The sequence below is a fragment of the Pleurodeles waltl genome, chromosome 9 (genome assembly GCF_031143425.1).
Source record: "Pleurodeles waltl isolate 20211129_DDA chromosome 9, aPleWal1.hap1.20221129, whole genome shotgun sequence".
Taxonomy (NCBI): domain Eukaryota; kingdom Metazoa; phylum Chordata; class Amphibia; order Caudata; family Salamandridae; genus Pleurodeles; species Pleurodeles waltl.
In genome coordinates this window covers 939,339,344-939,353,083 of record NC_090448.1, presented here as the reverse complement: position 1 = coordinate 939,353,083, position 13,740 = coordinate 939,339,344, and positions in this window count along the sequence as shown.

The window sequence follows — 13,740 nt, the reverse complement described above, 5'->3', positions numbered from 1 at the left end:
ACCTGGCAAACAAATGATGGCTAAGAGAGGGTTACACAAGTGGATGTGGTTCAGCCAATAGCACAAATACACCGCAAAAGATGGGGAATTATGATTCTATTGAGTGCCACTTTCCACATACAAAGAATCGAAAATTTGAGCTGGAGAATGTATGACTTAAGACTCCAGCCTAGACCCACACAATTTGAGGACCTGAATCTCTGGGAGCAGGTTGCCAATGAAAAGAAGAGAAATAAATTTGCATTAAAGGTCCATGATAAGGCTTATCATGGATTAGCGCACAGGACAATGAGAGGCAGAAAAGGTGGAAGGAGACAGTGATCGACACAGTAGGAGCTTACCCTCTAATAGAGGGTGAGGACACAGCGAAGGAACAGCCCATTGATAAAAGAGTAGGAATGAGACAGTACTAGAGACTGAGGAGGAGGAGGCCTTCGTAAACAAACTCTCAAGAATAAGACCACCCCTATATAATGCACTGCCGGCACCAGGTGCCAGAGCTCAGACAGTAACAGAGAATGGATCGGTCACCATGACCCCGCCAGAAGCTAGCGCACCTCCAAGTTATACTGACAGTACGATATCACCCGCTGTCCAGACCTCAACATTGCTACTTTGGTTACGTCCCAATCTTCAAATATCCCAGGTATCTCTCCTACTTCAATGATCACTGGCATGCCTCAGAGTCAGCCACTTTCGGGTATGCCCCTGAAATTGGTAGATATGTCCATTATATCAGATCCTGGAAGCCGTCAGGAGAGACCTTAGGAATTCCCACTACAGGAGGTACCATAACCATCACAACTTTACAAACTACTCTTCAGCTCAAAGAACAGGCCCCTTAGCGACTCATTAAAGCCCAACAAAAATGAATTTGAACAGATTTAAATGGCAATGTAGAGATGGATTTCTTTGGACCTTAAAATGAGAGTGAACTGCTTTATTTGAGTAAAGAGGCTGCAAGGGTGGTGTAAGAAGCATATGCAAAAATGGAAAATGTGGCAGATGAATGTGGGTATGATCTAAGGCAAAGGAATGATATTGCAGAAAAGCATCAGGATGATGATGATGATGGGTGACAAAGAATTGAGACTGTTAAAGCTGAAGAGATTGAAGACACGTGAGAGAACTGACAGAGAGCATCAGGGAGCGGAGCGATGTGGAGAAATTCAGGGAGCTGTGGTCTAAGAAGGAAAGGTTGAAAGTAAAACAGAAGAAAGTATCCACAGGGGATGGGGAGGGAGAAGTCACAGAGGGAGTAGTAAAGGAGTATTGTTTGAGGGAGGTCCAGGTTGGAGCATATGTTCATGTCCCCTGGTCTCGAACAGACCTATACCATTTCACTAAATACTCTCCTGAGAATAACCAAAAATACTGAGAAATGGTACACTCAGATAGAGCAGATTGTGACTATTTCGTAGGTAGGAGGAGGTAGGTAGGAGGATTTAGATTTGCTTTTCAAAGTAGCAGTCCCAAAGGATCGGTTGGCAGAACGTAAGACCGCTGTGCATTGGCTGACACAAAAACCTCTTGGAGTGGCAAACACAAATACTTTGTCACCATTGGTCAAAACTAAATATGATGCAGTCAGACTGAGGTTCCTCAAAAAGAAATAAATTGGCCTAACATTTTCCAAACATCCCAAGAGCCCAAAGAATCCGTACATGCATACTTTGAGAGAATAATGCAGGTGTAAAGAGAGCATAGCGGTCTGAAAGACCACCTCAGAGACAACATGGGAGAGTTTCTTGCCTCCTTTGTGAAAGGGTTAAGACCTGAAATTAGTAATCAGATCATACAAGGTGTTCTCTGCTGGCAAAGCAAGCCTGTACGTGAAATGCTGCAGTATGCAAAATAATGCTGGGACATGCTAGATGCCAAATGAAGAGGGCTGAAGGAAACCTTTGTGGTAGTGCAGACTCAGCACAGAATAGAAGTACAAAAAGATTAGGAATGTCTAGTCTAGGGCTGGACCTTGACTCCAGCATAGGACTAGACTTACAGAGAGTCTCTGTATCTTATAGGGGAAATGCCCAAGGATTGGTAAAGGGACAGAGATATGTGAGGCACCAGTATAAGTGTTTTGAAGAAGGTTACCCCGTCACGTTCGCAACAAGATCGGCAACTGGAACCACAAATGTTGATACAATCCAAACTGACCTGTGCTTTATAATCAAGAATTCAATCTTGCGATGAAAGCAGAACATTCCCATACCAAGACCTCCATTGAGGAATACAAAAATCCAGGAACAAGGCCTACACGAAATTCCCTTGCGCCCATACACATGCATGATGGAAATCCTAATTTCAAAACTAATAACAGAATTCTGCATAAGCCATGCACTCCTCAACGATCCCAAATTCCCATAGTGTGCAGAAGGTTTGTGGAGTCTGAGCAGGTCCAATTATGGTGCCTCGGGGGAAGAAGGAGTGTTTGCTTGGCACAACCCTGGAAGTAGATCAGAGGATCCTGTATGTAGATGGAGAGGTTAATATATATCCTTTCTGATAAACACCAGAGTCACTCGTTCAGCTGTTAGAACTATTGAGGTCCCTAACCTACCTTTCTTTGGAAAGGAAATCCATGTTGTTAGTATTACAAGTCAGCAGCATGTGAATCAGGTCACAACCCTGGTTCCAATAAAAATCGGGGCTATCAATTTGGTATATGTGACTCAAGTCCCTGAGATTTGTTGGGAAGAGGCCTGCTCTGCAAGATAGATTGTGTAATATGTTGCTCGCCAAATCAAGTAGTGTTGGAGACTCAAGCAGCAGATGCTGAGTTTATATTGCAGGGAACCCGAATCTGTAGTTGAATTACCTCCAGTTCTTGTTAAAGAAGACTTACATTCAGATCTAAAGGAATAGGTCAGAGGGAATGTAGGGGATTTCACATGAAAAGAGGTTTGATTGCTTAAGATAACGCTTGGCTCCGACGCCCGACGCAGTGTTCCCTCAAACATGCCCTTACAATTTGACCTGAGAAGCCATTGCAGGATTAACCCCCACTACTGAAAGTATGTGAGAATAGGGCATTTTGAAAGAAGTCATCAAGAGCCCACGCACTTCTCTGATTATGGCCTTACAGAAAGCAATTGAAAGTGGAGGATTTTCCAAATTTAAGAAAAATAAACAAATAGTCATTCCATGCAATCCTGTGGTACCGAATTCTGCTTTAATCCTACTCTAAATTCCCCCAGAAGTGGTATGGTTCATGATCATTCACTTATATCTGGCATTCTTTTATGTTCCCCTTCATGTGGAAAGGCAATATCTCTTCACCTTTAGATTCCAAGAGACAAATCTCTTGTGGTGTTGCTCTCCTCAGATGTATACAGAGAGCACCTCCTATTTCAAGCAGACACACAATAAGAATTAAGAAACCTGACAGTTACCATGCAGTTCAACCCTAGTCCAGTACATTGATGACCTACTTGTTGCATCAATGACAAAAGAAGCTCTTAGGAAAGACACTATCGCCCTCCTCAACCATCTGACAGAAAATGGGCATAAAGTTTCCTCCGAAAAGTTGCAGTACTGTCAAAAGGAGGCTAAGTATCTAGGACATCAAATTGAGAAGGAAGTCATAGAGGTGTCCCAGGAGCTCATTGAGATAGTTCTCAAAATTAAATTCCTGGCCACTCAGAGAAAAGTAAGAATGTTCTTGAGAATGGTTGGCTATTGCTGACAATGGATCCCAAATTATTCCCCAGGAATGATAAGCGCATGGAAGCCCACCTGGAGCCCAAAAATTACTTTGCAGTGCACCTGCTCTTGGTATGCCAAACTGCACCAAGGAGTTCATACTCTTTTGCCATGAGAGCATTGGGTCTACTTTATCTTTGTTGACACAGATACATGGAGAAACCAAATGCCCAGTGGCCTATTTTACGTCAATCCATGACCCATTAGCCGCAGTATTGCCTGGTTGTCTCAGAGCAGTTGGAGCGGTCAGTCTAAGCATTCAGCAAATAGAAGGAATTGTAAGGGATTAGCCGCCCATTGCTATGGTGCCCTATTCCATTGAAATCCTCATGACTTTCATCCAGTATTTGACCAACAGCCTCTTAACCCACTATGAGACAGCTATTTTGGCTGCAGACAATGTTTCCCTACGAAGGTGTAATACTCTAAATCCGGCTTCTTTATCACCTACCTCAGACAAAGGCAAGGAAATTGAGTTTGACCATGATTGTGTGTAACTGAGTTATGCAGAAAACTGAGATCAGATACATTGGATAGCCCACTTCTTGAATCTGACCACACTATGGGGGTCATTCTGAGTTTGGCCAAACTACCCCCGTCGAAAGACCGCTCCGCGGTCAAAGGACCGCGGGGGCCATTTCGACTTTCCCGCTGGGCCGGCGGGCGACCGCCAAAAGAGCGCCCGCCGGCCCAGCGGGAAAGGCCCTGCAACAATGAAGCCGGCTCCGAATGGAGCCGGCGGAGTTGCAGGGGTGCGACGGGTGCAGTTGCACCCGTCGCGATTTTCACTGTCTGCAAAGCAGACAGTGAAAATCCTGCTGGGGCCCTGTTAGGGGGCCCCTGCACTGCCCATGCCAGTGTCATGGGCAGTGCAGGGGTCCCAAGGGGCCCCACAACACCCGTTCCCGCCATCCTGTTTCTGGCAGTGAAAACCGCCAGAAACAGGCTGGCGGGAAGGAGGTCGAAATCCCCATGACGGCGGAGGATTCTCCCAGCCGGGGGAAATCCGGCGGGAAACCGCCGGACCCGGCTGGGCGACCGCGGTCGGAATCCCCAATGAAGCACTGCCAGCCTGTTGGCGGTGCTTCAGCCGGCCTCCACCCTGGCGGTCATAGACCGCCAGGGTCAGAATGAGGCCCTATGTTTGTTAATGAGTCTTGTTTGAGAGGCAGAAGTGGCATTTTGAGAGCTGAGTATGCCATTTGTACCCAGAGTGCGGTTATGGAGGCGTCCTACCTGTGCTATATAACCTCGGCACATGTAGCAGAACTGATTGCCCCTACCAAAGCCAGTTGCATTGCAGAAGGCTCATGAGTTACCATTTACATGCCAGCCAGTGTGGATTCAGTGTTATGCATGACTTCAGTCAATTGTGGTCGCATGGAGGATTTATGACCTCAACTGGGTCCATCAAAAATAGATAATGGGCCTCATTATGACATTGGTGGCAAATGTCGCCTACCGCCGCGGCGACGGCCTCCAACATACCATCGCCATGGCTACCGACCGTCCATTGAATTATGACCATAGCTGGAATTCCGCCAGAAGGCTGGCGGAATTCCGGCTACGGTCATGGCAGCGGACGGCGGTAAGGTTGCGCCACGCCAGCAAAACACCGCCTACCATATCATGTCCCATGATACGGCATGGCGGTGTTTTGCTGGCGGACGCTGCTGCTGGCAGCAGTGCCGCGTCTGGTCTCCTGCCGAAGGACCCCCTGCAAGCAGGTAAGTCAGGTTCTCAGACAGGAGAGGGGGATGTTGGGTGTTGTGTGCATGTGTGGGGGTTGTGTGACTGTGTTTGAATGTGTGCATGCGTGTGTAATGCGTGTGCGGATCAGTGTGTGTGTGTGTGTGTGTGTACGTGCATGTTGCATCATGTGATTGCCTGGATGTATGTTCGTGAGTGTTGCTGTGAGTGTGTATGACTGTATGCATGCGTGGGTGAATGTGTGTATGGGTGTGTATGTATGTGTGTGTATATGTGGGGGGGCCTGGAGGGGGGGCAGACCCCTATCAGTGCCAGGGAAGGAATTCCCTGGCACTAATAGTGCCTACTGCCGTGGTTTCCGTGGCGATACAGAAACCACGGAAATCATGGCGGTGGGTGCGGTCAAAATGCCATGGTCGGCCTAGTGATGGCTGCCAGGCTGGAGACTGTAGTCTCCAATCCAGCAGTCATTACCGCTGTGGCGGTCGGTGTGTTAACTTGGTGGCAAACCGCCAATGTCATAATAGTGGAGGTATGTACAACTAGCCTGTTGGCGGTAATACCTCCACTATTGCACCGACCGCCGGGGTCATAATGACCCCTAAGTGTCTTGAATCTATTAGATACCCTTCAGTTACTGAAAGAAATTTCTGTGGTAAAATGTGTCGCACACAAAAGTGGTGATGACTTTGTCACAAGAGAAACCCGCTATGCAGATGAGATTGAGCAATATTGTGCTCTTGAGTCCAGCACCTTTCATGTGGAAGAGCCATGCAGTCCTCAGGGAAAGACTGTTTCAAACATGCTATTCAACAGTGTAAAAACCTTTAATGAGTTGAGGGAATTGCATAATACAGCCCCAGAGATTGAAAAGGCAAAATGGGAAAGAGCAGGATGTGTGAAGGATACTAGCGAAATCTGGGTATCAAGTGATCGAAAGTCTGTACTACCGGACTCTCGTGTTACCAGCTATAGTGAGTCACCTGCATGGGAAAACACATTTGGGGCAAGGGTATCTGTCCAATATCTGTGCAATTTGCTAAAAGCAAAATGTGTACAAGATTTTAGTGCCTATGAGTCACATTGGGAAGTCTGATTTTCCCTTCACACGTCTCCAGATTGATTTTGTGTAGATGCCCTGATATAATCAGTTGAAGTACATATCCGTTATTGTATACCTATTCTGTTGTTGGGTGGAGGCATATCCCGCCAGGAAATGTGATGGCCTGACATTTGCCAAACTACTACTGTGGGAGTTGATCCCGCGATTTGGCAAGCCAGTTCATCTTGAATCAGATCATATAGGTCACTTCAAGAATTAAGTGATGCAGTTGCTATGTATGATGTCAGAGATCATCAAAAGATTATTTTGTAGCTACAGATTAGAAACTTCAAGGATAGTGGAAAGATTGAACAGGACAATTAAAGAAAGACTTGCCAAAACCTGTTCATCAACATCTCTCAAATGGCCTCATGCACTTCCCTTGGTACTGATGAACATTTGTAGCACACCATGCAAGAGAAAACGACTATCCTGCCATGAATTGCTGATGGGAAGAACTATGAGAATTCTCTCCTTTCCAGCTGCTGCTCTTGTGAAAATCACAGAAGACCTGGTTCTCAAGTACTGCAAAGGATTGGCTCATGTGGTGTGTTCCATCTTTCACAAGGTTGATGCTGCAACTCCATCTGGGTGAGAAGGTCCATGTCATGATTTGAGCCCTGGTGAAAGGGTTCACGTGAAAAAGCATGTTCACAAGTAACATGGGAGAGGCCCATACCAAGTAATCTTGGTTACCAACACTGCTGTGAAGTGTGCTGGACTGCCAGATTAGCTACATGCCCCCCATGTCAAAAGAGTGAGACGAGCAGAGGAAGAAGCAGAGCCAACATCCACTAACACTTAGAGTCTGCCTGGGTATGAGGCATTCAATGAGGAAGAGAAATATCAGTCTGAAAATGCTATGCCTTCCATAGCAGAATACAAACAGCGGTGGAAGCAGAACAGCAGTACAACTCTTTAAATTGTGACCAACTCTACAAATTCTAGACTGAAATCATGCATTCACAGAGACAGTGGGAACTCATGCAGAGCTTAATCAATCCTGTCTGGAACATGTGCACGTTAACCAGAGAGTAGCATTGACAGAGAAAGTGCTACCTCTGAAAGCCAATCAGCTTTAACCAGACATCACAAATACCTTGAGGAATCAGGCATCACTGGAAGAAGGATGACCAAAAAATAGGATCAGGTGAAAGAGAATATTGACAACCTGTAGGAGACACGAGATGATAAGAGAAGTTAGTGAGTTAGAGGATGAGGAACATCCAAAATGACAAGATATTAGAAACCAGTGTCTAGACTTGACGGTCCCTAAAAAAATCCAGAAGAGAGAGAGAGGAAGACAAATCGCAAATATTCAGGTCCAGATTGAACCTAAGTCACCAGGACATTGAATCTGACAAATGTTTGACTGACGTTGATAAATACAGCATACAAATGGAGAGGAGAAAGGCAAGGGCAACCTCTCTATTCCCGTAATAACTTTCTACTTGTTGTCGACTATGGGCGCAATCAGCACCGAGTCCGAGCTAGTGGAGAATTGTATTGATGCTGTCCAAAAACTGATAAAAGACTCCACAAACCAACCTAAAGCATTGACGCCTTCCACCTCTATTAAATTACTACCTGGGAAGCCCGATACTGATACTGATACAAAGGACCTGAAGCTAGTTCACAATAACATTCCTCCTGATACCACAGCCGAACCTAATCAGTCCTTGTGTCTTCTACAAGCCAATTGTTGATATTATCCCTGCAAGCCCCATGACCCTAAACCTCCACCCTAAAACGGAAGCGGGGGACAGAAAAATTCAAGTTGTTGTAACATTTAAACCAAGCTATATGAACCTCACCAACATCGCCAAGGGTCGCAGAAGGCCTAAACCTTGTTCCTCAACCGGAAACACTGCAGCGCAGGAAAGGTCTGATCTTAACAATGAACTATTAAACCTTTGTAAACGTTTTTTCACCAATATGGAGGGCCAAATGAGGGATTTCGACATTATATCTTATATCAAATTAAAGCAATGGAGGATAAAAGTACAAGCCCTGAGAGAGACCCAAAACAAACTCCTACAGCCTCATATTCAAAAACAACAAGCATTAAAGGCCACAAACGTACCTTTACTGTCAGGCAGTTCTATAGTAAACTACCCGTCTTCTTGTCCGTCTAAACCTACCTCATCAATAACACTTAACCGCTTTACCTGTGATCAAACATAGGGCATCACTCAAGCCCATCACTCCCCGAGCACTCAGCCAAATTCATACTAAAGGAGGGTTGCTTACACCCCCAACAGCTCCCACCGGAAGGTACCCCATACGTTATTGTTTTAGCATGGGTTCCATCATTAGGAGAGGGGGGTTTGTGAGGATGCGTTGGGCTTGAGATTTAAGGTGCCAATTGGTGTACAAAAGATTCGGGCTGGCTAACCAATCTCGTTGACGACATCCTAACGGCCTGGAGAGTCGGATGGATAGGCCATTCAACTAAATCTTTAAAGGGAGAGTGCGTTGTAGTCAAAATGTAAAAAATCTGAGGTTGTAAGCTCCCTGTTGCACCACCTAGACTGTTTAGTAACCCAACAGGATGATGTTTGTGTCCTCCCTTTGGGTTCCTTTTATCAACCACCCCTCTTAAGAACTCCTCCAGCAAATGAATTTACTAAGTCCCGCTCTGACCTGAAACCAGCAGAGCAGCCTACCGTCCCCTTAGTCTCACACAATCGCTCGGGACCTCTATCTGGGTTGCCAGAAATAGGGTGGCTGGATCCCTCATTAGTCCATACCCAAATGTTCCCACTATCTCCCCCCGCACCTGAAAATAAACACCATTGTAGAGAGTCAGCAACAGCAGGTTCTGACCACATGGTTACACAGGAGGAGGGACTAGATCCCTTATTAACCCATACCCATATTTTACCATCCTATCCCCCTGTATCCGAAAACAACAATAGATAGGGTGAGTCATCAAACTTAGGCCCTGATCATACATCCATCAAGGAGAAGAGCTTTCGCCTCTTCTCATGGAACATTGCTGGCATGCGCCAGAAATTGATAAATGAGGTCCGTCTGTAAATGGTATCTATGATATGTTATGTTGCCAAGAGACCTGCGCTACAGATAATTTTTATTCAGACAGATTCAAATAATTTTATACCCCAGCCCTGCCTTCTATGTCGGGCAGATCAAAGGAGGGGTGCAGTTTTAATTTCCCTTAAATGTATAAACATTAAAGCTGAGGTATTAACATGCACTCTCTTTTCCCAGATGTTGCTTTAGTCTTTGTCAGGTTTCTATAATATTTTCTTAATTAAAATGTATTCACTACACAGCCTGTTAATGTTATAGAAGACTTAGAGTCCTTAATTTTAGCCCATGCCCAAAGAAGCCGTGATCAAGTAGCTATAATGCGGACATGCGACTTTAACATTTCTAAATGCCCTCTAAGGGGAGACTGTGTATGTGGAGATATTGGCCGGCTAGGAGAGAACATGACAAAGTTAATCTCAAGAAGAGCCATTGTTGGGAGGCATTTAAATGAAATCATAGCCAAACAAAATCTTAGTTTTTCAACAGACTTTTTTTAAAGTGGGGGTGATCTATCCACCAACATTCATTAACAAAGGTAAGTAAGCATAATTGATTTTATACAATTATTGTCAGACCTTGTACCGTTTGTGGTAGATTCACATATTTTATCGGCACTGGGGCACATTTACTTAAATTCGATATGACCAAGATGGTGAATACATCCTGTTCATCAGGACTGATCGCTGTGATAGGCAGGGTTGCATTTTTGCCCCATTTTTATTTGTATTCTATATTAACGCATTGGACTGAGTGCTAGTGCAAAAAGGAAAGGACCCACTTAAGTTTGGGAGCCACCCAGTCCCAGTTATACTTTACACCGATAATGCAGTTTTAATTGCTCAAAACGGCAAATGGCCTCCATATTTTCCTCGATTCTTTTCACAATTTTATTAGCAATCTTAAATTAAAACTGAATCACCAGAAATCGTATATCATGACCTGTGGTCCCAAAAACATACGTTCAAGTAAATACCATACTGGTGGGATAGTAATAGCTAAGGTCCAGAATTTCCACTACCTGTGCATTACTTTTGACGTCAGTCTAAAATAAGAAAAGATATTAATTCAAAGAGCTCATAATTTTGCAGGGGCAGTTTAAGCGATCTTTACATTTGCAAATAAATTAGGTTATAAGCCTATTATACAATTATACAAAAGTGAATGTCTCCCTGCCGGTATATCTGGGACAGGTGTGTGAGGTTGAATATTTCAAGGAAAGCTGCAAATATTAGAGAATACATTCTTATGCAGGTTGTTGCAAATTCCTAAGAGTACTGTGAGTTACATCACTCACTCAGAACTAGGGGCCAGATGTACCAAACGTTTTGCGACTCGCAAACGGCAAAATCTGCCGTTTGCGAGTCGCAAAACGCGTATCCCAATGCAGAAATGCATTTTGCGAGTCGTTACCGACTCGCAAAATGCATTTCAGACTCGCAAATAGGAAGGGGTGTTCCCTTCCTATTTGCGAGTCGCATTGGGATGCAATACCATTTGCGACCGCATATGCGGTCGCAAATGGCATCGCAGTTACCATCCACTTCAAGTGGATGGTAACCCAATCGCAAATTGGAAGGGGTCCCCATGGGACCCCTTCCAGTTTGTGATTGCACCCCAAAATATTTTTTCAGGGCAGGGAGTGGTCCAAGGGACCACTCCCTGCCCTGAAAAATCCGAAACTAAACGTTTCGGTTTTTTTTTGTAGTGCAGCTCGTTTTCCCTTAGGGAAAACGGGCTACACTTCAAAAAAAAAAAACCTGCTTTATTGACAAGCAGGTCGCTAACATGGAGGCCTGCTGACGTCAGCAGGCCTCCATGTTAGCGAGTGCCCATACTCGCAATGGGGCCGCAATTTGCGACCCACCTCATGAATATTCATGAGGTGGGTCATTGCGACCCCGTTGCGAGTTGCAGTCGGTGTCTGAGACACCGTACTGCATAGCAATTTGCGACTTGCAAATTGCGAGTCGAAGGGACTCGCAATTTGCAAGTCGCAAATTGCTTTTTTGGTACATCTGGCCCTAGGCCTCTTGTTTTTGGAAGATTCAGTTAGAATTGCACCATTACTTCTCTGGATAAAGATTTGAGATTCTCCGGAGGCCAAATGTTCTCATTTGGTACTCTAGGATTGTATAAAACAGGATAATATGGTCGCGATTCCATGGCTAATCTCTGTTAAGCAGGCCTTTTCCAACCTGGGAATCCCAATTTTTTCCATCTTCCTAATGAAATTGCTAATAATTTGAAGTCTCAGGTGAAAGACTTATTTTTTAGACAGAGTCAAGATGCTAGAATATACACAGCGCTATCGATAGTCACCATCTCACATACTTATTAATTTTTACTACATCCGGGATGGAAAAATATCTAACATGGATAGACAATCCAATACCTTAGTTGTTTTAGGTTAAGCACTGGGCACTTTTTGATAGAATTCCCACAGTGGTGTTGTTGGTTTATTTCCCTATCCTGTTACCTTTGTGAAAATACATCACAACAGTCTACTGCTCATTTTATGCACTTTTGCAACCTTTATAAAACCCCTAGAAGCCAGATGATATTCCAAATTCTGTGCGTAAATCGCTTTACATTTTACTAATTAGGCCTGCAATATTTACAGTGCCTAGAATCACAGCCTTCTTGTTACACAGTGATTAGTTATATCACTTGGGCATTAAGAATTAGAAACAAGTATGCTATTTAGGGTTCCACTTACTTAATTGGTTGAATTGGTGTTGATTTTGCCTCATTGGGTTTTACGTCTGGGCTTTTTAATGTTTTTTAGATACAGTATTACCATTTGACCATATTTTTGTAGATTGTACAAGCTTGTAATGTTGTGTTGATTTACAATTGATGTTAACCTGTATTTTGTCATGATTTGCCTCTGATGTGTTTCTTTTTTTATGGCAATTGCCAAATAAAAACTTTTGGCTGTCTGACACCATGAAAGAGATGAAGGGATCCAAGCAGAATTCCAAAATGATGACAACAGTTTTGTAATAAATACATGAATGTGATGAGGCTGCGGGATCTGTTTTTCCTCAGATTTGTACTGATTAAACATGAGAAACCCAGTTTATGCTGATTTATGACAACTTTGTGCTTCTCTTCCATTTTAGATGTGACATTGTAACATATCGCGATCACTGTTCCAGTTATTATTTTTTCTGTAATAAAGAATGGTAGGCTTTGCACTGAGACTAAACTTCCCCAGTCACCCAAAATGCGATGTACCGAACACCCAGAAAACAGACAACGTAACTCTCTTGGACCGAATAACATACTATATAACAATTCATGACACCTGATTAACCTCTGGGAATGTCTGACTATAATGTAGTAGAATTATGAGAGAATCTTCGAATATATTCTGTAATTAATGTTTTTTTCTTGCATGTTCCACATTGGTGCATACCCTGTGAACCATGTTTTTGTGCAGTAAATGTATGAAATCCTTTGCCCAAGGTCCCATAAAAGAACACAATATCTGTAGGTTGGGGGCTCACTTTTTCCCTTTCTTAAAAGACAAATCTATGCTGGATTTTCTGCAAAACTTTACTGAGTTTTTGTTGTATTTGCTGATTTATGTACTTATATGGTAAATTGATTGATGGTCCAGCTTATGTATTTCTGTTCTTATATTCTTGAGAAAACATTTAAAGTTTAGTTCTTGTCTATCATCCTTATTGAGACTGATTACAGCTTCATTCTAATGTATGATATTGAATGGAGTGGAGACAGGTCCATTGGAGGGCATCAAAGTCCATTTTGGATTACATTGGACCCGGTCTAAGTCCTTGGTGCGCATTGAGAAAGTAATGAGACACAGGTTTGCAAGACCACACATACAAAGGGAGTTTCCCCATCAGATATCTTTAGGGCAGGGGAAATGTGTTAAATTAAGTATTTCCTGCATAAATTGAATGGTTTTGTTGTTACACTGATTAAAATAAAATAAGATTGAATGGTGTAATTTGTTTTCAATATTCTTTCTGGATTTTGGTTGTTGATAACATCTTTGGCTTGTGTAAGCCTTAAAAAGTAGCGACTGGGTCAAGGACATGGGACTTAGGGGTGAGGCCCGGTTACTACTTACAGATAAATCTCATTATCCTAAGTCCCTATTGCCATCCTCCCAGCCATCTCGGTCCAACCTGGTGGCTTGC